At 41.7% G+C, this 26,943-nt stretch overlaps 1 protein-coding gene and 2 pseudogenes across 2 annotated transcripts in view; 1 reads left to right on the forward strand and 2 right to left on the reverse strand.

Moving 5' to 3' along the window:
• Positions 1 to 25,524, forward strand: part of LOC110345727 (exocyst complex component 6-like) — a 30,085-nt pseudogene extending 4,561 nt beyond the window's left edge.
• Cyp27a1 (cytochrome P450 family 27 subfamily A member 1) overlaps positions 1 to 26,943 on the reverse strand; it is a 58,664-nt gene that overhangs the window by 10,422 nt on the left and 21,299 nt on the right. The window lies entirely within an intron of this gene.
• Positions 187 to 26,579, reverse strand: LOC147829332 (small ribosomal subunit protein bS1m pseudogene; annotated as a pseudogene). The gene has a single exon (XR_015449131.1). The product of XR_015449131.1 is annotated as a small ribosomal subunit protein bS1m pseudogene (transcript).

Consider the following 26,943-nt stretch of genomic DNA (forward strand, 5'->3'; position numbering starts at 1 on the left):
TGAAACTCCAAAGAGGAAGAGTTCTGAGTTAATTCAACATTTGCATTAAACTCTTGTGTGGTTCCTCCTGCACCATTCAAGGGGCTAGGAGTATAACATAATCACAGCAGAGAAGACCTACCCTTAGAGTTTGCCTCCTGAGGCATGAACTGGGTGATTGCAAACTGGATTACATATGTTTCCCAATTCTTTTTTCTTTTTTTTCTTTTTTGTACTGGGGATTGAACTCGGGTCCTTGTGCTTGCGCAGCAGGCGGTGAAACCACTGAGCTAAATCCCTGGCCCAGATAATTTTCAGTCTGTTTTTTTTTTGGTTTTTTTTTTGGTACCGGGGATTGAACTTGGGACCTTGTGCTTGCAGGGCAGGCACCAGAACCTCTGGGCTACATCCCTTCTTTTTTCTTTTTTTTGAGACAGGCTCTCGCTGTAGTTCAGGCTGGCCTTGAACTCACTATGTATCCCAAGCTGATCTTGAACTCATGGCATTCAGCCACAAAATAATTAGGAAATAAGCCAGGTGTGCGGACGCATGTCTGTAATTCCAGCACTTGGGAGGCTGAGGCAGGAGGATTGCCATGAGTTCAAGGTGGATTTCTTCAACTAGATTGAAAATCTTCAGAGACAGGAATCATGTCATACTTCTCTATAGCCTCCCATACTGCTTGACAGAATGCTAGGCACACTAAACACTCAGTTAATATTTTTATCAGCTGTCAGTGAACCAAGTAGAGAAAAAAAACAAACACGTTGCAGACAATGCAAAGAATAGGAGAGAGGCAGATACAGAGACAGACAAGAATTGGGGGAGAGAATACACAGGAAACTGGTAGTAGTGGCTCTTGTAGGGTGGGTATTAGTTTTAAAAGCCTGGAAGAACAAGCCTCTGTTATGGACAGAACATTTATGCCCCTTCAAAATTCATATAATGTGAGTCTAACCTCAAGTTTGTCTGTATTTGGAGACAGGGCCTCTAAAGAAGTAATTAAGGTTAAATGAGATCATAAAGGTAGGAATTCTGATCTGATAGGACTAACGTCCTTATAATAAGAGACCCCAGAGGACTTGCTCCCTCTATGCAGAAGCGCCAAGGAAAGATCATGTGAAGCCATGGAGAAGGCAGCTGTGTTCAAGCCAGGAAGAGTCCTCACCAGGAACCATCTGAGCTAGCACCCTGATCTCTGACTGCTGCTCCCCAGAACTGTAAAAACTAAATTTCTCTCTCTCTCTCTTTCTTCCTTCTTTCCTTCTTTTTTCTTTCTCCCTCTCTCTTCCTTCCTTCCTTCCTTCCTTCCTTCCTTCTTCTTTTTTAAATTATTGATTAGTTTTTTCAGTGCTGGGGATTGGGAACCCAGGGATCCACCATTCAATGAGGAAAGAAAAGCCTCTTCTACAAGTAGTGCTGATACAATTGTATAATCAAATCCAAAAGAATGAAGTTGGATTCCTATCTCACTCCATGTACAAAAATTAACTCTAAATAGGTCGACAACCTAAACGTAAGCACTAAAACTATAAAATTCTTCAATAAAACATAGAAGTAAAACTTTACAACCTTGGATTTGGTAATGGATTCTTAGACTTGAAAACAAAGACATGAACCATAAAGGAAAAACATTAGATAAATAAGATATGCTAGGCAACTTTGTGTTGCTGTGACAAATTCCTGAGATAAACAACTCACAAGGAGGAAAGATTTACGTATTTTCACTCACAATTTCAGGTCTTGGCTCCACAATTTCTAGGCAGAACATTGTGGCGGGGAGAGTATGGTGGAGCAAAGCAGCAGGGAAGGGCGGGGGCGGGGGGGGGGGAGACAGAGGCCAGCAACCTGCTGCAGAGAATCGTTCAAAGCTCCATAAATGAGAAATCAGTAGAAAAGGCTTTATGGTAAGTAGTGAATAATAACCAGATAGAGGGACCAAGGGGTCACAGAATATGTCACTTCTTGATATCTTAGCCTAGTTTTCAAAGAAAGAACAAATAAATGAGTACACATCATTAAGGGTGCAGCTCGGTGGTAGAGCAGATATCTAGTGTGCTCAAGGCCCCAGGTCCCATTCCCAGCACGTTCCTCACTAAACAGAGAATAAAAAATGTGTCTGCTCTGAGGGCAGCACTAAACCCTGGCCACAGCGCATGGCCTGGTGGGTCAGGTACAGGCTCCATTCTTGTGTGTGACCCCCTTGGTCAGGCACTGTCTCTCATGGGCCTCATGTCAGCATCCAGAAATTAATCCCAGAAGGGTTAAAGAGTTCAAAAGAACTGCAAAAAGACAAGAAGAAAATGCAGATAAATGTTCTACATAATCTTGCCGTAGGCAAGGACTTTGTAACACCACACCCAAATCCAAAGAACACATTGCAAAGATATCTGATGTAAAGACTCAATGGTCAAGCCAGAAATACAAACGCCACACAGGACATTTGATGGATGACAAACTGCATAAAATTATATTGACTACTGGTGTAATAGCTGTCATAGTTGGTGTAAATAAGTTCTGTGATGGTCACATGAACATAAAAACCACCTAATGACAAATTCTCAGAATGTACCGGTGTCACTAAGGTGACACAGGCCTTGTATTTGCATTCTACATGGTAAAAGGTTAATAAGCTTTCTATATAAAGAGGGAGCTGAAATCCATGTGAAAATTAGAAAAACATGTTAGAAAACGAGACTTAATCTGGGAGTGGTGGCCATGATGGTAATCCCAGCTTCTTGGGAAGCTGAGGGAGGATCACAAATTTGAGGTCAGCCTAAGTGATTTAGCAAGACCCTGTCTCAAAATGTAAAAATAAAAGAAAATTTAAAAGGCTACAGGAATATCTCAGTGCTAGGCAGAGTAAAGCTCTGGATTCAATTCCCAGTACTGGGGGAAAAAGACATAGACATAAAAGCAGGAACAGGGAATTTATAAAAGAAATAGGAGTAATAAATCTATATGGAAAATATGTACATTTTCACAAATAAAGACATACTATTTTCAGCCATGATATTTGCAGAGGTTTTTTTAAATTTATTTTTTATTTTTGGTATCGGAGATCCAACTCGGGACATTGCACTTGCGAGGCAGGCGGCGGAACCACTGAGCTAAATCCCCAGCCCTGCCCATTACTTTTCTAGAGGACAGAAAACAGGCTACACCCTCACAGCAGCTGTGGTGTCACTTGCCAATAATCCCAACCACTCAAGAGGCTGAGGCAGGAGGATTGTAGATTCAAAGCCAGCCTAGGAGACACCAAGACTCCTGCCCCACCCCACCCAAAATGTGAAGGAGGAAGACAGTCAATGAATAACAAAGATCAAGCCAAATTCTTTTTTTATCACAACAATTCCATTCAGGAGTTTTATTCTAAGGAATAACTGAGGATATACACATATATTTAGTGATGGATATATTTATCACATTTTAGACATAAAAACTAAATTTATAATGATAGGATTCAGTAAATTCTGATACAACCATACAGTGGAACACTATTCTGCCATTAAAAGCTGTTATAGGCTGGGTGTGATGGCGCATGCCTGTAATCCCAGCACTTGGGAGGCTGAGGCAGGAAGATCACCATGAGTTTGAGCCCAGCCTGGGCTACACAGTAAGTTCAAGACCAGCCTAAACTACATAGCAAGACTCTGTCTCAAAAAACCAAACCAAACCAAACAACCCAAAAGATTGTGATAGAAGGGTGATTATTAAAAAAGAAAGATTTATTTTTCAATAAAAATGGCAAATTTATGCTTTCATTAAAAAAATACACGTATACACATTAGTGACACATGAGGAGGTGGGCAATGCCTACTGGTAGCAAGATCATCAGTGTATTTATGTATTCATCTTAGAAATGCTTATTAGGCCTTTATGGATACAAGGCACTGGGCTTTGTACTGGGTGTCGTGATTGTGAAAGATCAGAATTGTCTTTTTTTCTTTATATTTTCTGGTTTCTCTACAAAAGATATATTTTGCTTCTACAAGTTATTTCAATTAAGTCTAAGTGGGTATTTTCTCCTAAACATGGTAGAGATCCATAATAACTACCATGTTGCTCATATTTATGTGATTTTTTTTTTTTAAACAACAAGGATAATTTTCTCCTTGTGGTGCTGCAGATCAAACCCATGACCTCTCACATGCTAGGCAAGTGCTTTACCCCTGAGCTATACCATTAGCCTAGATAATTTTTTTTTTTTTTTGCGGTACTGGGGATTGAACTCAGGACCTTGGGCTTGCGAGGCAGGCACAGTGCCACTGAGCTAAATCCCCAGCCCTACCTAGATAATTTTTAAAGAAAAATAAAGTGTCTGCACCATTGCTCTGTGTTTTTTCTCAGCCCAGTCAACTACAGCTGGCTATATCAGTCAAAAGGTCAGGAACTGTTTGGCTTGAGACTTTGTAATGGTTACAGCCCAACACTGCTAGCATGTAACCATGCCACAGAGCCCTTAGGACCTTGCATGCATTCACATACACCAAGGTTTGCCTAAGTGATAAGGATGGTGGGGACACAAGGCAAGATGGCCCAGGTTAGAAGGTAAAATAGATGACCAGGATCTAAGAGTGCATGCTCTGACTGAAGAAGGATGGGAGTTGAAGTGAGTGGGGTTCTCTCTCTAAGGAGGAAGACCTTAGGTTGGACGACATGGCTCCCAGGGGCCAGAAGGGCAGAAGACCAGGGCATTTCCAACAGTCCTACTTACTCTGTCAATAAACATTTGTAAGGCAAGCAGCTAGAAGTGGCACTGCAACCAGCTGCATGACTGGTGCTTTAGGCTGCTACAAGTGCATTTGGTGAAGCTTGAGCCAACAGCCACTAGAAACAGAAAGCAAATGCAAAGCTGGGCTCAAAAGTAGAGTTGCTCCCTCTGAGCTGCCCCTCTCCAGCACTCACCAGGAATTCCAGAATTCCCTGAGCATCCAGCCACAACACACCTCCCCATGCCTGTGTTAAAGCCCTTTGGCCTGTTTCTGGGAGAAGAGAGAAGCAAGAGCAAAAGGAAAAGTGATTCTGTGAGTGACAGGCCTACAGGCCCCTCCCACCTGTGAAGAGGTGTAGCCAGTAGGAAATATTTGTGAGTTCATAAGCATTAGGAAAATGTTGCCGACACAAGCTTAGTTTGGCTGGCAAGCTGAAGGCTTGAGCATGAAGGACTCAGAGCCTGCTTGCCAAGTAGTTTTCTCCAAACAATACTGGAGTCACAACACTGAACCTCTGGCAGCCAAAGAAGACTGCTTATTAGCAACCAAAAAAAAAATAGCAGTATTCTCCTCAGGCAGAAGTTGTGCCTGACAACAGGACCCAGTTTAACAAACAGGGGAGGAGCTGCCCCACCTACTCCTGAGTGTGTGTGTGGTTTTTGACCCTCCTCTTCCCCAAAGCTAATACAGTCACAATACCAAAAAGACAGCAAGAATTGAGAGGGATTGAGAAGCCAACAAGCAATGTAGGGAACAGGATTCTGGACAGAAGTGGCAAAAATGGGACTGACGTTTTCAGTGACTAGAGGGACAAGTATCCTCAATCACGGCCCCTTGAGTGCCCTGATGAGTCCTATTGTAGTCTAGCGTTAAAGAGGGTAGTTCTGCAAAACCAAGAGGAGGATTCTGTGGTTGCTCACTCTTCTGTCTCACCAGGAGGGCAACATTGCCTCACTGGGACCCAAGGCTGTGACCACAGATAAAATATTCCCTAGCTACCAAAGACAGTTTCTCAACGATGTACTTGGTTCACTGCAGACCCTAGCCATGAACACCTTAGCTGATGATAGGAAACTGTAGGAAGAGTATGTGGGGACTGAGCAGGGCTGGCTGAGATGGATCTTCACATGCTAAGGCAAAAGGGGTACACCCAGAAGAGTTCCCATCTTCTATTTGCACCCACTGATGACAAGACGGGAAATTATAAATTGGCTTGGAGCCACTGTAACCTGGCCTGGATTTGTAACAGAAAAACATTAGAAGTTCATTTTATCATTAACAGATTGATAAATCTGTTCAATGGGTACTTGGGGACAGTTCAATCTTCTCTCATATCCTAGAGATAGGCTCTGGAAAATACAGGCCAACATGAATACCCTTCAGGCTGGAGATGTAGCTCAGTGGTGTGGTGCTTGCCCAGTAGGTTGAAGGCTCTGAGTTTGATCCTTACCACTGGAAAACAAACAAACAAGCCATTTTATAAAAAAAAAAAAAAAAGAAAGAAAAAAAAAGAAAAGACTCAAATCCATGCAATTAGGAATGAAAGGGTGAAATCACAACAGATCCTGCAGAAATCCAGATCATCAATAGCTACTTTGAGAACCTGTATTCTTATAAGATGGAAAACACAGAAGAAATGGACAGATTCCTAGAAACATATGAATTACCAAAGCTGAATCAACAAGATATAAAAAATCCTAAATAAACCAATATCAGTTAATGAAATTGAAGATGCAATTAAAAACCTACCAACAGATTTCCAGGAAGATGGCAGAATGGTGAGTAACAGAGAAAGACCCTCTCTGAGATTTAGTGTCCTGACACAGGAATATAGTGTGTGAGGAGGAGAAGGACGGAAGTGGGCCCCTGGGAGCAGGAAGGATCTGAAGCAAGAATTAAAGTCCATAGGGAGAGTGAAGAGAAAGACATCAATGAAAAGGAGGGAGGAGACAGGCAGCGCTTTCTCCCACAGCCTGGACTCATGGCATGGGAAGGGCAAGTCAAAGCTGCAGACACACGGTGACTACCCCAGGGGCCTCCACAAAGAAATACACCAGGGGGACAGAGCAATGGACGAAGCAGACTCCAGTGGTTGGTGAGTTATCAGGATTCAGATGTCACCCAAGAGAGGGCATTTGACCAGTAGCCATCTTGGAGAGGGACCAACTGAGCTCAGAACACACAATAGGTACAGGCTGGCTCCATCTAAATGGCTCCTGGTGTTGAAGTGAGCGTGCCAAGCTCAAGCCAGCAGGAGGTCAGTAGGCAGAGTTCCAGCCAGCAGGGGGCATGTGGACTGCTGCAGGCTCAATAAATCCAGTTCCAGCCTCACAGCCAGAAACCAGCCTGAACTTCAGTGGAGCTAAAGGTGCTGAGCACTTTCTGGGATTATCCACTACCCCAATATAAAGCTATGGCTGGATTGCTGGGATTAATTAGGTCAGATCTGGACTCTGTCTGCCCATGTTGTCTGCCAGTGACAGCAAAGACATGCCTTGAATTGGACTTTTTTTTCTTTTTTACTTTCTTCTTCTTTCCCCCCCTCTTTTCTGGTTTTTGTTCTTGTTTTGTTCTGTTTTTTTTTATTTTTTATTTTTGTACCAGGGATCGAACTCAGGAGCTCATGCTTACCAGGTAGGCACTGCACCACTAAGCTACACCCAAGGTCCTTGTTTTTGTTTTTGTATGAGTGTGAACACAGTTTCTATTTTTTGTTGTTGTTGTACTGTTCTATTTGTTTTCATATTGTTATGGAAATCTCGGAAAGAAATACACAGAGACACAGAATTCGGATAAAATAATAAAATTTCTTCTCGCGAGCGGATGGGAATGCCAGAAACCAGTCTGGTCAATATCCGCCCCCTTTGTTCAGCATTTCCCTTTTTATGTCCTTTTTACCCATTATCTCATCCCTTGTGGTCTTTGATAAGTAAATATAATTCCAGTTCCTATTTACAAGTCACAGACACAAGATAGTCCATATACATTGTAAATTCACCCTGGCACGGTAACTTTGTTAGGTTAATGAAGTTACTGCTTAGAGTCAGATAATCCTCACCTTAAACAAGGAGTTACAGGAAAAGCAAATCTTAAAAGAACGCATTACTTATTTTGCTTCTACAACTACCTTAATATTCAATCTATTAAGTTATCTAAAACTTTTCTGTATCAATATCTTCTTTCTCTCTTTCCCTCCTGTCTTCTTCACCAGTTTAACAAAGTTTGTATGATCTTCCTTTGTCCTCCAGCCCTGCTTCTAATCTCTTCCTGTAATATTTCTCTATTTCCCTTCCCCAGCCCCTTTTAAATTTTCTCCCCTAAAGGTAAAATTGTCATATGGAGGGCTTATTTATTGCATACAATTTTCTGGGCTCATTTTAGATTTTGTTATATAGCTACAAAAATCTAGTTCATATGGTTAAAGGTGGCAAATTAATAGTTACCACAGTTTGTCATTCTCTAAGCTGTGTTTGATACTACTGTTATTGCTGATTGTACTACTTTAGTCAAGGTGACATAATTATTCTAATCTGTTGTTCCTCCTAAGACTGAGATTGCCTATGGGTCTTAAAAAATACTATAGGCCAGTGCCAAAGAACTGCAGACTGGGGCAAGTAGACCGCAACTTCTCATCTGCAATAAAATTAAGAGGTAGGATCTTCCCTCAGACTCAAAACTCAAAAGCCAACTACACCTGGAAGACATCTCTGAGAAGTTGTCATTTCCTATAGGTTCTAAATATTAGCAACAAAGCTACCTTCCATAAGTAATTTATAAGCATCAACCCAGGAATTAAACTTAAAAAAAAAAGGAAATGAGAAGACACTTAACCAAGATGCAACCCCAGACTTCAGGCTCACCAAAGGCAAACTCAGGGGGCAATGAGTTGGAATGATTCAAAAGGCACCCACCTGAACTCTCTGAAGTGGTAACAGTGGAAGTAACAAATAAGGTGAATGAGGCTCTGGAAAAAATCAAATCAGAAATAATCTCTCAGATAACTACAGAGATGGTGACCATAATGAAAGACATGGTTAGTGACTCTAGAGCAGATACAGATGAAAGAAAGAAAGAAAGAAAGAAAGAAAGAAAGAAAGAAAGAAAGAAAGAAAGAACAGAGGAGCTTAGGAAAATGATGAAACTATGAATGCCTAACATAGAAAAGAAATAGAGTCCATGAAACATATTCAAACGGATATCCAGGAAATTAAAAATTCCACTGAAAGTATACACAGCAAAATGAGCCAATGTGAGGACAGAATATCAGATCTAGGAGACAGGATTGTGGCTGGTGATCATGAAAAGAACAATTTATTAAAAATAGCAAGGGAATAGCATGAGAAATCAATCCAGCAGCTGCTAGATGATACAAAGAATAACATAAGATTGATTAGAGTAAATGAAAAAGCGAGAGTCAAATGACATAAAATACCCATTTATAGAAGTAATGGCAGAAAACTCCCCAAACAGGAAAAAAAGAATTTGATATACATATAAGTGATATAGAACTCCAATTGGCCATGATTTAAAAAAAGAGAAGATACTGGCAAACAGAAAGCAGCAAATCATCAAGATTATATACCATGACTAAATAGGATTCATCTCAGGGATGCGGCGATGGTTTAACATATGCAAATCAATACATGTAATATATCATTTTAACAAAGATAAAAACAAAAACCATATGACCATCTCAATAGATGCAGAAAAAGTTTGACAAAGTGCAACACCCACTCATGATAAACAAAAAACCTACAGAAAATTGGAATTAGATGGTCTTTATCTCAATCTGATAAAAGCCATCTATGACAAACCAATAGCCAGCATCATACTAAATGGACAAAAACTGAAAGATATCACTCTAAATCAGGAACAAGACAAGGATGTCCACTATCACCACTCTTATTCAATGGAGTTCTGGAAACAAGAGCCAGAGCAATGAGGCAAGAAAAAGAAATAAAAGGAATAAAAATAGGAAGAAGTTAAATTATCATTATTTGTGGATGGCATGATACTCTATATAGAAACTCCCCAAAACTCCACCAAAAGACTTGTAGATTTAATAACCAAATTTAGTAGCATAGCTGGACACAAAGTCAGTACTCAAAAGTCAATAGCCTTCCTGTACACAAATAACAAACTCACTGAGAGAGAAACTAGGGAAACAACACCTTCACAATAGCATCCAAAAAAATGAAATACCTAGGATCAATCTGAAGAAGGAAGTAAAAGACCTTTACATGGAAAACTACAGTACTCTGAAAAAGGAGATCAACAAGGATATCAGAAAATGGAAAGACATCCCTTGTTCTTAAGTAGGAAGAACCAATATAGTGAAAATGCCCATACTTCCAACACTGTTATAAAGATTTAATGCAATCCTGATCAAAATACCAATACATATCTTACAGAATTAGAGAAAACAATCCTAAAATTCATTTGGAACCAGAAGAAACCTAGAATAGCAAAAGCAATTCTGGGCAACAAAGTCAAGGTGGGGTTATCACAATCCCTGACTTGAAATTATACTACAAAGCTACCATGATAAAAAGAGAAATCAAGATATATTATGTACAGGTACAAACTCCCTTTGATGAATGTAATTATTATGTATATTTAAACTGTAACAATAAAATAAAATTTTAAAAAAAGCTACCATGATAAAAACATCACGGTACTGGCAAAAGAGAGAGAGAGAGAGAAAGACCCAAGGATCAATGGAACAGAATAAAGGTGCAGAAACTACTCCAAATATGCCACCTTATCCTTGACAAAGGAGCCAGACACCTTCACTGGAAGAAAGATACCCGCTTTAATAAATGGTGCTGGACAAACTGGCTTCCACATGCTAAAGATTAAAACTAGACACATATCTTTCACCATGCACTAAACTAAAATCAAAATGGATCAAATATCTAAAGACTAAAACAGAAACATTAAATCTGTTGGACGATGGAATAGGTAGAACTTTTGAAGACATTGGTGTAGGCTGAGAATTTATAAACAAAACCCAATCACACAGGAAATATCACAAACAATCAACAACTGGGACCTCATTTCATGAAAAAGCTTTTGCACAGCAAAAGAAACCACCAACAGAGTGAAGAGACAACCCACAGAATGGGAAAAAATTTTGCCAGATGTTCCTCAAAGGAATGGTATCTGGAATATATAAAGAACTCAAAAAAAACAGATGCCCCCCCAAATTTAAAGACCCAATCCAAAAATTGGCATCTGAAATGAATACACACTTCTCAGACAAAGAAGTAGAAATGACAAGTAAATATATGAAAGAATATTCAACATCACTGGTCATTAGAAAGATGCAAATTAAAACAATGCTGAGATCCCACCCCACTCCAGAAAGAATGGTTACTATCAAGAGATCAACCAAAAAAAAAAAAAAAAAAAAAGAAAGAAATCAACCAATAACAAATGCTGGTGGGGCTGTGGGCCAAAAGGGACCCTGCTCTACTGTTGATGGGTGTGTAGACTGATGCAACCACTACGGAAATCAGTGTGGAGATTCTTCAAAAAACTAAAACTAGAGGTTCCATTTGACCCAGCTATATCTCTTCTTGGTATCTTCCTGAAAGAATTAAAAGCATCATACTATAGCAATACATGAATACCCATGTTTGTAGCAGCACAGTTTCTAATAGCTAAATCTTGGAAACAGCCCAAATGTCCATAAACCAATGAATGGATAAACAAGATGTGTTTTTTATACAATGGAGTACTACTCTGCCATGATGAAGATACGCTTGAGACATTTTTAGCTAAATGGATGCACCTTGAGACCATATTCTTAAGTGAAATAAACTGGACACACATGTTTAAATACTGCATTATTTCTCTGACATGAGAAACTAAAAGTGTAAATAAGGACCAAAGTATATGATAGATATTGAGAAATAAGAAAATGTTCAAATGAGAGGGGGAACAAGGGAGGGAGAAGGGGGAAAGGAAAGAAGGAACAAGAAAATAGAAAGAAAAAATGGAAACAGGGGCCGGCGTCCCCCTCCAAACATCCAGGGCCCCTCGTGGTCCCCCCTTCAGGACACAACCTCCTCGCGGCACCTGAACCCTGGGCCTCAGAACCCAGGAGAAAGGAGGAGCCTCCTCCGGCGTCGGCGGTGAGCGCGTGACGTCATCGCGGAGGCCCGGGGCAGCGGGTGCTGCGAGCGCGTGGTCGCTGCCCCGGAGCGCAGTCGCTTCACGGTAACGCCGGTAACGCCGGTAACGCCGGGGTCCGGTTCACAGCGCCAGTACTTCGTGTTTTCTGTGTGCTGCGCTGCGGTGAAACTCCAGTAATCAAAACATGGAGTGAGCTATAAAATTAGGAAGCCAGATGAGGAACTACTGGAGCAGGAGGAAGCCCGTGGACCTGGGGCCAGGAGCCAGCTGCACCAGCTGAAATTAACATCTGGCCCTCAGGAGGACTTGCCTTACTCTGTTATCTAAGAGATTTATAAGTAACCCTAGTTCTTCCTTCTGAATAACTGTAACAGTCCTAGTTCCACACTCTAAACAGGTAGACTCTCCTGAAGAAGGCCCTTCTAGTATCTTTGGCCTGAGATGGCAACAGAATCAAGGAAAGCTGCAGCTAAGAACTTTCCAGTGGATGAAGGACTTCTGGTAGTGGAAGAGGAAGAGTTAATCTGGAATCCAGACACTTGCTTACAGAGAAACGATCCCTTCAGGCAGGAGCTCAGTTGACAACTTTTTAGGAAATTTTGCTGCCAGGATTCCCCCAAACCTGGAGAGGCCCTGAGCCGGCTCTGAGAGCTCTGCCATCAGTGGCTTCAGCCAGAGACCCGCAGCAAGGAGCAGATCCTGGAGCTGCTGGTTCTGGAGCAGTTCCTGGCCGTCCTGCCTGAGGATCTGCAGGCCCAGGTGCGTGAACATTACCCAGAGACTGGAGAGGAAGCCATGAGCATGCTGGAAGATTTGGAGAGAGGCACTGATGAAGCAGTTCCCCAGGCTCCATCCCATGGACAAGGATTTGGACATGGACACAAAATATTCAGGAAAAGACTACTGCCTCCTGTACCAGGACTTAATGTCTAGCCCCAGCTAGAAGAGACCAAGGCCCATTATGGTTCTTCAGAACCCCAGTGCCTGCTGGACTGCGGTAAGGGGTAATGAACCACTTACCATGCGGTGTATGTTACTGAAGAAGTGGGGGAGTGATTCTCCCTTCTCAGAGTGGTCTTAGTAACTGTAGGTGGTCCTTTCCTTCATTCCACAAATACAGAACTTGTTCCCTAGGCTCTTTGGCCAGTGGAGGGGAGAAAAGATCATTTTATAGCATGTCCAAAATATTTCCAAAACACAAATGTTGTGTTGAGGCCAAATTAAAGAAAGAAAACTGAGTTGAGGGAATATAGAAAAAGAAAAGAAGCAAAAAGAAATAAACCACATGTATAGAAACAAAACACATTAGTAGAGAAGAACAGCTAGAGAGAGAGGCAGGTATGTGTTGATATACTCAAATGGAACATAATTCTCAGGTGCACAGACTTTGACCCACATTGTTGCCTTTCATATTGTACTTTTCGTCTTATAAAGCTCTCCTGTTTTTTGGTTTTGGTTTTGGTTTTTTTGGTACCGGGGATGAAACTCAGGACCTTGCACTTGCAAGGCAGGTGTGGTGCCACTGAGCTAAATCCCCAGCCCTCTTCTATGTTTTTTTTTCCCCCATTAAGTTTATTGGTTCATTTTAGGTATACAATACAGTTACATTAATCATTGGGATCTTGTACCTTTGCATGATGTATCTTGGGTCTTGTTTTTTCCCCATTCCTCAACCCCTCCACCCCTCCCTATTTACAAAGACTTTTCCAGTTTTTTCCTTTTCTCATATTTTTTTCCTTTCCCTTCTTTCCTTTCCCCTGCCCCTCCTACTTCCCCTACCCCCCCTTTTTTAGACCTTTTCTTCCTATTTCACATTATCAGTTATACTTTTCATCCTTATTTGTGCTTTTGGTTTATCACACCAGAGAAACTGTTTGGTATTTACACATATGTGTCCTGTTTATTTCACCTAAGAGTATGGCCTCAATGCGCATCCTCTTCTGTTTTTACAGATAGCTATACTTCTAGAGAGAGTTCATACAGTAATCATTTCTGCTTTACAATTCATCTTTCAAAGGTTCATATATATGCAGTGTTACCTTAGGTGTAAATGTTCTCAATAATAAACCTAAGAATAAGTTAACTGTTCGTTTTTAATAAATCATCACAGATTCTTAAAAAAAAAAAAAAAGAAAAGAAAAGAAAAAATGGAAACAAAGCTTTTGTAAATGAAGAAGGGAAGAGGGGTGAAAGGGAGGGAAGGCTAATGGGGAAAAAAGAAGTAAGATATATTATGTATAGGTACAAATTCCCTGTGATGGATGTCATCATTATGTATATCTCAAATATGCCAATAAATGTTTTGTTCTAAAAAATAAAAACAAACAGTGTTCGCTTCGGCAGCACATATACTAAAAAAATAAAAACAAACAAACCAAATAAAATCATACTTCATACCAAAACTTAGCAAGACTGTTGTTTAACACAAAAAAACTGGGCCTACCCAAGCATACACATAAAAATCAATGGACACAGCTAGTGAGCCTTTTGCATCCAATATGATTTATTGTGGGAATAGATGTGTTAAGTACACAGAATGCTTCTCTTTTTCTTTGACACCGGGGATCAAACTCAGGATCTTGTGCTTGCAAGGCAGGCAATGGAACTACTGAGCTAAATCCCTGGCCCTGGAATACTTCTCTTGATTGTTCCAATAGATAAATGTCACAAACAGTAGTGGGAGTCAAGCAGACCACCAGGAGCCTACCCAATCCTCCCAGCACAGTCATATGGTATGGCTAAGTGGTACAGGACGCCAGGGAAGGGAAGACCAGTAGAGCGTCATGCTTAAGGGAACCATTCAGAAAGTGCAGACTGTCCTTACAGGGGTTCATGCTCCAGGTGGCAGTGGCTGAGGTCTGTGGCAAAAAGTTATGGCCCCTAGACAGTGGTCCTCTAGGGTTGTGGCCATCACCACCCAGAATGCTCCATGTGGGAGACAATTACTGGCTGGTTGTGGTGCACTGGTGGACATGGACTGATGATGTTGAAGTATTATTGTCCCCTGATGTTCCTGTCATGGGACAGGCAGAAATGTCAACACCAACAAAATGGGTATTGCTCATGTATACGCAGTATATTTAGTCTTTTTTTTTTTTTTTTTTTTGGTACCGGGAATCAAACTTGGGTCCTTGCACTTGTGCAGCAGGCGGCAAAACCACTGAGCTAGATCCCTGGCCCAGTATACTCAATATATATATTATGGTTTATATCTAGATGTCTCTCTCTCCAAAGATTCATAGATGGGGCTGTGAGAGATGATTGGATCATGGATGTGTGATACTCATCAGTGAATTCGTCCTGACACGTTTATAGCTAAACATGATGTTGGGAGGTGAAGCCTGGTTGGAGGAGGTAGTCACTGGAGTTGTGGCCTGGGAGGGTCTGTCTCCTTCCCTCCTGCCCCTTGATCTCTCTCTGCTTCTTGTCTGCCACATCATGAATTGTTTCTCCTCTCTGATGCTCCTTTAATCATGTTGCCCTGCCTTGGACTATGGACTGAAACCTATACAATCTTGTGAACCAAAATAAACCTTTCCTCTTTAGAGTTAGGTGTAGTGTCAGATATTGCATCTCAGCAATGATGTAACTAAGACACAATATCCTCCTTATCCAGTGTCCATGGTTTCAGTTACAATCAACTGTGATCTGAAAATATTAAATGGAAAACTCCAGATTAGAGACCATATTCCCATAGCTTATATTACAGGATATTGTTATAATTATTCTATTTTATTACTAGTTATAGTTGTTAATCTCTTGCAGTGACTAATTTATAAATTAAGCTTTATCATGGGTTATGTACATACAGGAAAAAACATAGTACATATAAGGTTTGGTACAATCCATGGTTTCAGGCACCCACTAGGGGTCTTGGAACAAATTCCCCATAGATAAGGACAGACTACTATCATATATATTATATATATATATATATTCATATATATATATATATATAAAACATACAACTAGGGGGAGGGACAGAAGGGAGGGCACATAGAAAGGATTAAGATGTGTTATGTGTATGTACTAACTCCTCATAATGAATGTAATCATTATGTACAGCAAACATGTATTAATAAGTTTAAAGACTGTGAGAAACTGAAAGTGTAAATAAGGATTAAAAGGATTAATAATGAATAATTGATAATTTGAAATAGGAAAGGTCCAAAGGGATAGGGGTGGTGGGAGGGGAAGGAGAAAGGAAAGAAGGGAAAGGAAAAATTATGAGAAAAGAAAAAAATGGAAACAAAGTCTATGTAAATAGGGAAGGGCGGAGGGGGTGAAGGGTGCACAGGTAATGGAGAGAAAAATAAAAACCAAGATACATCATGTACAGGTACAAGCACCCAATGATAAAGGTAAACAAATTGTATACCTAAAATGTACCAATAAAAGAATTTAAGGGAAAAGAAAGTTGAAAGACTATATTTATTTATATAAAAAGCCTTGGGCCGGGGATTTGGCTCAGTGGTTTCGCCGGCTGCTGCACAAGCGCAAGGACCCAAGTTTGATCCTCTGTACCAAAAAAAAAAAAAAAAAGAAGAAGAAGTTGTCCTATATAAAAAGCCTCCCTCACCAAATGGAAGTGGTATAGCTAAAAAAGAAGTAAACAGCCAGGCATGGTGGTGCACTCCTATAACCCCAGCACTTGGGAGACTGAGGCAGGAGGAGCGATCGCCTCAAGATTGAGGCCAGTGTAGGCTACATAGTGAGTTCAAGACCAGACTCAACTACAGCAAGACCCAATCTCAACAAAGAAGGAAGAAGAGGAGGAAGAGGAGGAGAAGGAGGAGGGGAGAAAGTAAATTGAGCATTAAGTGGTTTATGCTAGGACCTTGTGTTTCTCGGGGCCTTCAGGACACAGAAGTTCTTGATTACTCAGCCTCATTCATGGAGGGATCAGCTAAGTCAAAGGCCACTGGAAAGGAAGTACTGGGTTGCTGTTCTTGTCAGACTCAAGGAAAACTGTTTAAAATTGGCATGGAGGAGTGTGATCCAGTGGGAAGAGCTATGACACCAGTCCTAGGAAACACCCACCAAAAAGCTCCTTTTCACTGTTTCCTGGCAGTGTGAGCTGGTGCCTGGCTGTGGATGACTGGATAAGCAAGGCTCAGCCTCTTCAGAGATGAACATAATGGCATCGGATCACACAAGATCCTCGTCCCTATTTGGGATCCCAAGCGGAAGCCCATGGAAAAGGTCTCCTGAGGATGGACACTGGTGGGACTGACAAGCCAATCAGACCACTGCCACATGGTATGCCACTGCAAAAGGCACTGTAACTCATGTGCTAGCCAAGCCTGGGCCACAAAACAAAGCCTGAACATCCCAGCTAGTGAGACCAAGGCAGCCTGGCAAAATGCTCAGGCTGCAAGCCACACAGGCCACTGGCAGGGGAAACTTTGTAGCACACAGTGAAGGACATTGGACTCAGACTGTCCTGACAAAATATTAGGTTCCCTGCCCTATCCTAAGAGCATCCCTGGGCAATGACTACAGTGCACACTGTAGGTACAGAACCGCCATCTCCATCCACAGAGCAGATGTGGTGATTATTCAAGGACCCATAGATGCACTGTGCTACATATTTGGATTCCCCAAAAGCATCCAATCAGACTAAAGTATCCAGCAGCAGGAAGTTACTGAGCCACTGGCTGGATCTTTCATGCCCCTTATCATTCCCAGGCAGCAGGTGCCACTGAAATCTCTCTCTCTCTTTTTTTTTTTTTTGGTACCAGGGATTGAACTTGGGACCTTGCACTTGCAAGGCAGGCGCCAGAACCACTGAGCTAAATCCCCAGCCGTCTCATTTTTTTGTTGTTATTTTATTTCTTTTTTTTTTGTACCAGGGATTGAACTCAGGACCTTGTGCTTGTGAGGCAAGCATGGTGCCATTGAGCTAAATCCCTGGCTCTGTTTGGTTTTGTTTTTTTTTTTTTTTTGAAACAGGGTTTCACTATGTAGTTCAGGCTGATCTTGAACTCACTATGTAGCCCAGGATGGTGTCAAACTCACAATGATCCTCTGTCTCAGCCTCCCAGCACTGGGATTACAGGTGTGCCACCACGCCAGGCTTGGAATGGTCTCTTTAAGGAGAAATTGAAGATTAACTGGGCAACCAAGTTAATTTGGGCTGGGTATGGTGGTGCATGACTGTAGTCCCAGCTTTCAGGAGGCTGGGGCACGACGATTCCATGAGTTCTAGGCCTACCTGGACTATACAAGTGAGACCCTGTCTCAAAAAATCTAAGGAAAAAAAAGGAAGTTAATTTGGATTTTGAAGTGGCAATTTGCCAGAGGGCATCTCACATTTAGCACAATTTTTAGAGATTAAGGAAGAGGGAAGAGGCCCTGATAGGCTGAAAGACACCAAAAACACATAATCAGCTTCTTTCATTCTATTGCCATGCCTATTCAATGAAAGGCCAAGCTACTGGAATTTTTAAGTAGCAGAAAGTGAATGGCTCAAAATGGGTGCTTCTTTTGCCACCACCTGTACTTGCCAGTCTTGGGCAATCATGGATAGTGATGACAACGACTATGAATATCAAGTGCCAGCTCCTAAGGTGACCCTCACGTGGTTCATGTGTCAAGGGCTGGAAATGTTCTCGGACAACAGGAGCCAAGCAAGGAAAGAAGCCTGGGACAAACCAGGATGCACATGCAGGTAAGACATAGAAGCACTGGGGCAAAGGGTGAAGACACAGCTGTAGGGATGGTTAAATTGATGACGTGGTTGAGGAAGGAAAGCAACTCTCCTTGGAAGACATCGAGGCCAACTCCAGGAGATTAGGGATGGAGAAAGAGACTACTGATCCCTCTTTCAGCTGTTGTCCCCAGGGCATCTAACCTAGACTACTGCCACCACCTCAATTTGACCACTGGTCACTGAAGAAGGTAAATCTAAGAACTTGTAGGAACTTTTCAACAACCACTCACTTCAGGAAGGCTCAACCTCCACAAAAAAATGATAGAACAAAAGCTGGGTGTGGTGGTGCATGCTGTCATTCCAGCACTCAGGAGGCTGAGGCAGGAGGATCGCCATGAATTCCAGGCCAGCTTGAGCTACATAGTGAGTTCAAGGTAGCCTGAACTACATAGCAAGACCTTGCCTCCAAAAAACAAAATTAGGCTGGGGATTTAGCTCAGTGGTTCCACTGCCTGCCTCGAAAGTGTAAGGTCCGGATCGAAAGTGCAAGGTTCGATCTCTGGTGCCAAAAAAAAAAAAAGGAACAAAATTAGTTTTCTGGGTTGGGGCTATAACTCAGTGGTAGAATATTTGCCTAGCACGCATGAGGCACACAATGCAATCCCTAACAGGGACTCCCTCCAAAAAATTACAGAAAAAGATTCACTTCTGACTTGGTCTCATCCCGGTACTGTTGGCCTCTTGTCTATTTGTCACAAGTTGTTCCAAAGTTGTCAGCTGGTTCACGAGGGAGGCAGATGGAGTTGGTCACAGCTCTAGTCGTGCTCCAAACAGCTGCCAGGCTGAACAAACTGCACGGAGTCATAGCTGTGCATATGTTTGTATAATGTTGTCAGCAACAAACAGAACCTTGGGCTAGGGATGTAGCTCAGTGGCGGTGTGCCTGCCTGGCAAGCACAAAGTCCTGAGTTTGAACCCTGGTACCAAAAAAACCAAAACAAACAAAAACCAAAAATAGCCTCAGAACCTTGGTTAGGAGCCATATCAGTAAAGTCAATCTAACCATCCAATGGGTAGGGGAGAGGCTGCATATTGTCAACCTTGGAAAGTACACGTGTGCCAAGACCTGAACCATGGCCTGTGAGCTTTGGCAGAACACTGTGACTGTCCCAGAACCTGACCCGTAAGGAGCCACTGTGAGGTCACCTCTTTCTCCTCCTCCTCACCTCCCCATCTCACTCGGAAGCTGGCACAAGAGAGCATTTACTTGCCTCCCTCCTGGGTTCTGGGGAGACTTAAGGCTTTTGGCTCTGCTTCCCTCAGAAAAGAAATGCAGGGTATAAGATCCCTTAGCTGTGGTCTGGAAGGGGCTTCTCAGCACCTAGGACACCCTACACTCACAGAGCAGCCATCTGTCCCCATGTTCGGATGTTAACTTTTTTCCTTTTTCAGTACTGGGGATTTAACCTAGGGTCCTTGCACTAAGCTATCCCTAGCCCTTTTATTTATGTTTTTATTTTGAAACAGGATCTTTCTAAACCACTAAATTGCCCAGGCTGGGCTCTACTGTATAACCCTCCTGCCTCAGCCTCCTAGAGTACTGTGATTATAGATGTGTGCCACCACACCCTCTCTATTTATTTTGAGACAGGGTCTTGCTAAATTTCCCAGGCAGGACTAAAATCTGTGATTCTCCTGCCTTGGTCTCCCACAGTGCTGGGCTGAGTCTAGGTATAGTCTTTCTGGGTATGGAAGACAAGGATCTTGGGGAGCTAGGATCTTTGGTTTATCCTTGCTTTTCACTGTGTATGTAATAAATTTAAGTGTCTCTTATCTTTATTAGTTAAATGTGCCAGGTCTTGGCTTGCATATGTGACCTTAATATTTATTTTCTCATCAGATAAAAAAAGAAATTGTATTATTTAAGTCCAAAGGTGCATGGCGACTAATCTACGTTAAAGGTAGATAACTCAAAGCAGCCCCTAGCCACTGTTAACTAAAGCATAGGTATGGTGTCCAGAAAAGCACTAATCTGCCTCCTCCAAGGATAGGAGTCATAAACTGAGATGTGCAGCAGCTAGGAATCAGGGGGAAGAGCTGGACTCTTATTCAATATGTTTGTCATCCATAAACTCGTGTGTGTGTGTGTGTGTGTGTGTGTGTGTGTGTGTGTGTGAGATATAATAGGGATCAAAGCCTAAGCTTTCACATTGAACAACATCCCCAGCCCTTTTTTATTTTGAGACAGTGTCCTAAGTTCTCCAGGCTGGGCTCTAACTTGCAATCCTCCTGCTTCAGCCTCTCAGAGTCCTGGGATTAAAGGCATGTGCCACCAGTGGCACGTGCCACTACACTGTAGATAAGTGCCATATAGCTTTCAGGTTTTCAAAGCCTTGGAAACTCTAAGAAACTCAGCTCTGAAGTGTGTGTGTTTTGAAAACTTAAAAAGTTAAACCAAGCCAAAAAAAGTAGAAACAACCCAAATATCCATCAGTAGATGAATGGATACAAAATTGTGGTATATCCCTGAATAGCTACAAAAACGAATAAAGTATTGATACATACTACAGTATGGATGAACTGTGCAAGCATTCTGTGTAAAAGACACCTGTCCCAAGAGACCTCATACTGAATGACTGCATGTACATGTAATGATCATAATGAGCAAATCCATACAGACAGAAAGTTGATTAATGGTCACCAGGGGCTGGGAGAGATGAGAAATGACTGACTACTAAAGTGTACTGAGTTTCTTTCCAGAATGATGATTGCACAAATGTATGAACTATAAATACACTAACAACCATATAAGTGTTAGAGAATGAACTGTATAGTTTGTGATCATATCTCAATAAAACCGTTTCCAGGCTGGGGATATGGCCCAGTAGTAGAGTGCTTGCCTAGCATGCATGGGGCTTTGGGTTCATCCCCAGAACCACACACAAAAAAAAAGAAGAGCGAGAAAGAGAGAGAGGGAGAGGGAGAGAGACAGAGAGACAGAGAGAGACGGGGTGGGGGAGAAGGAGAAAAGGAAGGAAAGTGGAGGGAAGAGAGAAGGAAGGAAGGAAAATAAAAGTTGTTACCAAAAGAAGAAATGAACATGAAAATTACCTGAAATCCACCCCCTGACCTCCCAATTTTTTTTTCTTTTTTTGAAACAAGGTCTGGCTGTGTAGTTCAGGCTGGCCTTGAACTCACTGTGTAGCCCAGGCTGGCCTTGAACTCGTGACAATCCTCCTGCCTCACCCTCCTCAATGCTGGGATTATAGGCAGGCTCCTCCCAAAATTGATAACTGCATTTTGATGTTCTGCCAGTTAGAGGCCTGCTTGATTAGCCAAACAGCCCTGACAAAGTGAATTTACAAGTGCTGCCCTGTCTTACCAATGTCAACTAACCAAGTCACCAAGCCCTAAAAGCTGGCACCCATTCAGTGGATAAACAGGAGCCACTTAACGTCAGGCAAAGCCCATTCTTTGGCTGACAGAGAGCAGAAAGAAGGCCCATACTGAGTCACAAACAGGGCAGTGCAACTGGGACAGCACAGTCCTGGTGCTGTCAAAGTGTAACCAGGAGTGCACCCCAGCCTCTCAACCAAGCAGAATCCACATCTCCAAGTAACAGGAGGTGCTAAAGAATTAACAGAATTCCCAGCTTCTCCTTGCTCCATACCTTGCCTCAAGTGACCTCATCCAAGACCAGAACAAGCCCGAGGCACCATGTGGACTCATGATGAACCAAATTACTTGCATTTTTTATTATGAGTATTTTAGCAATGAAGATTCAAGCAAATACCATTATAATATCCTTGTGCTCACCCCTCCCAAATTAAAAAAATTCTAATTTCTCATATTTGCTTCAAATATTTTTGTAATATTTATATTACAAAATGTATTTATTTTCAAATTACAAACATAAATTACTGAACTAACATATTGGATATGTAAATTAGACATATTTTAAAGGTTTTATATGTATATATTTTAATAGCTTATTCCTTGATTTTTTTTTTTTTTTTTTTTGAGACAAAGTCTTGCCATGTAGTTCAAACTGGCCTTGAACTCACTATGGAGCCCAGGCTGGCCTCAAACTCAAAGTAATCCTCCTGTCTCAGCCTTCCAAGTGCTGGGATTACAGGCATGTGCCACCCCACTTGGCACCTTGATTTTTTTTAATACAGTGCTGGAGATTGAACCCAGGGCTTCGTGCATGCTAGGCAAGCACTCTATCATTGAACTACACCCCTAACCCTGCAAAAAGCTATTTTTGTGCACGTGTGCAGCCATTACTCCAATAATCAGAAAAATGTCTGCTTTTATGCAGGAAGATGGAAAAGATATGTATCAGAGAGTCAGATGGTAAGAATTTCCCTCTAAGTTTGACACAGAGAAACAATGGGATGCAAGGGGATGAGGATGCAACAGGAATCCAAGACAAGGTTTGGCCTGGGATGCCTTCCAGGAGGCCCTCCACTGCCCACCTCCTACACACAGCTCCAAGGCAAAGCACAGTTAAGTCAGCAGTTTTGTCCAGCAGCCCTGACAGACTGGGACCAACAGCAAGTGTGACGAGGACAGGAGTGGATGATCAGCAACAGATGCAGAGCTGAAGGGAGGATGCAGGTGGACATCAAAAGTAAGGGCCCATGCCAACAGCAGTAAGGATGGGAAGGGACGGGATAAGAGCCCAGATACTGTGTCAGATAAAGTTGCATTTGATCATCTGGCTTTTTATCTCCTGCTCTCATCTTCTGTTGTTTTTTAAATCATGAAAGGCGATAAACAAATGCATACTGTTAAATCAAAGAGGATGGAAGGCTATGCAGTGATAGGAAAGTCTTTCTTCCAACTGACTTTGCCCTCCAGAGCCTAGCACCCTACACAGAAGCAACCATTGTTACCAGTTTCTTGTGTGCCCTCCTTACATAGTTTTCCTATGAGTGTGTGTGATACACTTACAAACACACATATACATTTTTATTGTGTGATTTTAAAATTTTATTTATTTATTTATTATTTCTTTCAGTGCTGGGGATTGAACTCAGGCCTTGCACATACTAGGCAACCATTCTACCACTAAGCTCTGCCTCCATCCCTCCAGAGACTTTTTGTGCACATACAAGCATATCTATGTGCATTTATTCCTCACACCCTTTCTTTGCCCACAAAGGATGGCATATTATATAGTTCTGTATTTTACTTTCTTCCCAACTTTTTTTTTTGGTACCGGGGATCGAACTCGGGTCCTTGCGCTTTCGAGGCAGGCGGTGGAACCACTGAGCTAAATCCCCGGCCCCCTCTTCCCAACTCTTCCCAAGCAATTTATGTTAGTGTAATAGATCACCCATATCCTTTTAAATGGTTGCCTAAAATTCCATCTTATGGATGTACTTTAATTTAATTAGTCTCCTACCATGGGACATTTAAGCCATTCTAATCTTTCCTAACTACAAATAATGCTACCTTGAAAAAAATTATATATATATACAGGGGTTTTGGTTGGCTGGTTGGTTGGTTGGTTTGTCTGAAACAAGGTCTCAGGCTGGCCTCAAACTTGTAGCAATACTCCTGCCTCAGCCTCACAATTCCTGAGATTACAGGTGTGTTTCACCATGCCTGGTTACCTTGAATATTTTTAAATACCTCTTTGACCACAATAATTTATCTGTAAGATAAAATCCTGGCACTGCAATTGCTAAGCTACTCCACACATTTTTTACCTTAAAACTTAGCTTCAAATTTCCATCCCTGGCCAGCTCCTCAGCTTTCAGCCAAGAGGGCAGAGAGCCATGAGGATCTGGACATCGTCCCAAGAATGAGTGGATTTTGCAGATCACAACACCAACACTGCCCATGAGTTTTGCAGATGGGATTACAGGGGATCGAACTCAGGACCTTATGCTTGCCAGGCAGGCTCGACGCCAATGAGCTACACCCCTGGCCCTTAGAACTCTTTAAATCAAGGACCAACGCAGAAAATTTGAAGGTGCAAATTACTGATGCCAACCAAAAATTTCAAAATGCTGAAAAAGAGGTGGTTCCAGTAGTACAAATAGAAGATAATTTTCCATGTGTAATTCAGCAGAGGAATATTCCATCTGTAGTAGGAAAGCTACAGTTATATCTTCCAGGGCTGGAAATGCACAGTAAGCTAAAAGAACAGATGAGTGCAAAAAGGTATTATTCTACCCTAAAAACTATGAAGCAATTAGAGAAAGTATACTTTCCCCAGGGTTGTCAATACTGGTTTTGTTAGTTAATGATAGAAAATCTTCCTAAACCCTTCAAGGATATTAAAGAAATCCCCATGTATGATCGCAACGATTTTTGGGAAAGCATTCTAAACCATTCTGACAAGATAGGCGAAACACCATCAAAACAAGTACAACAGAGAACCTTCAGGGTTGCTCTGCAAAAGCAAAACAATGTAAAATTTGAGAAGAATATGTATATAATCATGATAGAATTCCAGAAGAAAGAAATGAAACTGTACTGAAACCTGTTCTTGAGGAAGAACAGGAGGTCTTAAGAATTCAAGATCTGGGCCGGGGATTTAGTTCAGTGGTTTCACCGACTGCTGCGCAAATGCAAGGACCCAAGTTCGATCCCCAGTACCAAGAAAAAAAATAAAAGAATTCGGGATCTTATTAATTTCTCTCCTGCTTACTGGTTTTTGCATATTTATTCTGTTTGGGTAATGAAACATTTGAAAATTATTACTGAACACAAAGAAAGAAACATGCAAGACTAGTATTGCAGCCCCAGTCAAGTACGCATGAAACAGTTGATGGCTATAAAAAATATTTCACTCAAGGGCCGGGGATTTAGCTCAGTGGCATCGTGACTGCCTCAAAAGTGCAAGGTACTGAGTTTGATCCCTGGGACCACCGAAAAAAAAAAAAGGCTGGGGATGTTGTTCAGTGTAAAGGCTTGGGTTCAATCACCAGTACTACCAAAAAAAAAAAAAAAGATGAAAAAGTTAATTGCTGTCCTTAGAACTCATTCATCTCTATTGCACAGATCCTGATCTTGTCTTGGAGCTAAAGAATCTCACTGCAATTTGCAAGCTTGTGATGTTCCAGTGAACTGACTTTTTAAAAACTTTTTATTTTAAATAAGAGATCAATACTGCTTAAGAAATGGGGTGGAGTTTTCAGGGATATTTTTGCCAAAGATAATTATTCCCTCAGCCCTATTGTCTTGTTTTGTTTTTTTGTTTTTTGGGTACCAGGGATTGAACTTGGGACCTTGTGCTTGCGAGGCAGGCGGCAGAACCACTAAGCTAAATCCCCAGCCCCAAAATATGCACATTTTTTCTATCACCTCTGAGTTTTTGGGGGGTTTTTTTGGTACCAGGGATCGAACTCGGGTCTTTGTGCTTTGCAAGGCAGGCAGGCAGCAGAACCACTGAGCTAAATCCCCAGCCCCCCCAGTCCTATTGTCAATGAAAAAAAAAAATTTACACTCCATAGTTATCATCAAATTTCTCTTTCAAGATCCAGATCTTTTTTTTTATCATTACAGTTTTCATTTATTACATCCCCTGCAATTATTTATTCATAATTTCATAACATTCTTGCTGAAAATCTGGGTTCAATGAAGGTGTGAATGTACTAAGCAAAGTTAATTTCTTTTTTATGATGTTCCACTTTAGGTTTTGGGTCTCTGCTGCCCTGGAGTCCTAAGAGAACTGCATCCGTCTCCAGGATAGTTGTGTCTGTGGTTGCTCCCAGGAATCTAGAAGTGAGCTCAAGATCTAAGAGCCGCAGCTGGACCCTGGTTCCTTTCTGGTATTTCTCTCTATCCACTTCTGGTCTTTCACATACACAGTGAAACTTGGCACCAAAATCTATGTAAAGATCATTCTCCACAACATGAAAGATTCTTCCAATGACTAGTGTATCCGTGGCAGGTCCCATCTGTATAAGAGGAAAGTGTCTCAACATGGATGCAAAGGATTCCACATCTTTTGGAGACTCCACTGCTCTCAGCACAGAGGAGGCTTCCGGGCCACTACACCACTGCTCGCAGTACAGTGAGGCCTTCAAGATCCAGATTTTGATAAGCAGTCTTTCCCAAAGAAGTTTTCCATGTCTCAATCAGTACTTAATGTTTATATTCAGATTAAAGAATATTTTTATGCCACCTTTAAATTTTCAGAGTCACTACACTGTAGCTCAACAGAAATAGATGATATGCTTATAAAATCAACAAACTTGGTGCTGATCAGAACTCTGAGGAGATTTTTCCTGAACCTTATTTAAAAGCCTCACATAGGTTTAATGAAACAAATGTAAATCATCCTAAACACAACATACCTGGGACAAGCTTATAAATACCTTGGAAACTTTACAACTAATGTTAAAAGTATTTCTCAAGAGGGCCGGGGATTTAGCTCAGTGGTTCCGATGCCTGCCTCAAAAGCGCAAGGACCCGAGTTCGATCCCTGGTACCATAGAAAAA

The sequence above is a fragment of the Heterocephalus glaber genome, unplaced genomic scaffold (genome assembly GCF_053883595.1).
Source record: "Heterocephalus glaber isolate CG9 unplaced genomic scaffold, H.glaber_assembly_v1.0 deba00000621, whole genome shotgun sequence".
In the NCBI taxonomy this organism is placed as follows: domain Eukaryota; kingdom Metazoa; phylum Chordata; class Mammalia; order Rodentia; family Bathyergidae; genus Heterocephalus; species Heterocephalus glaber.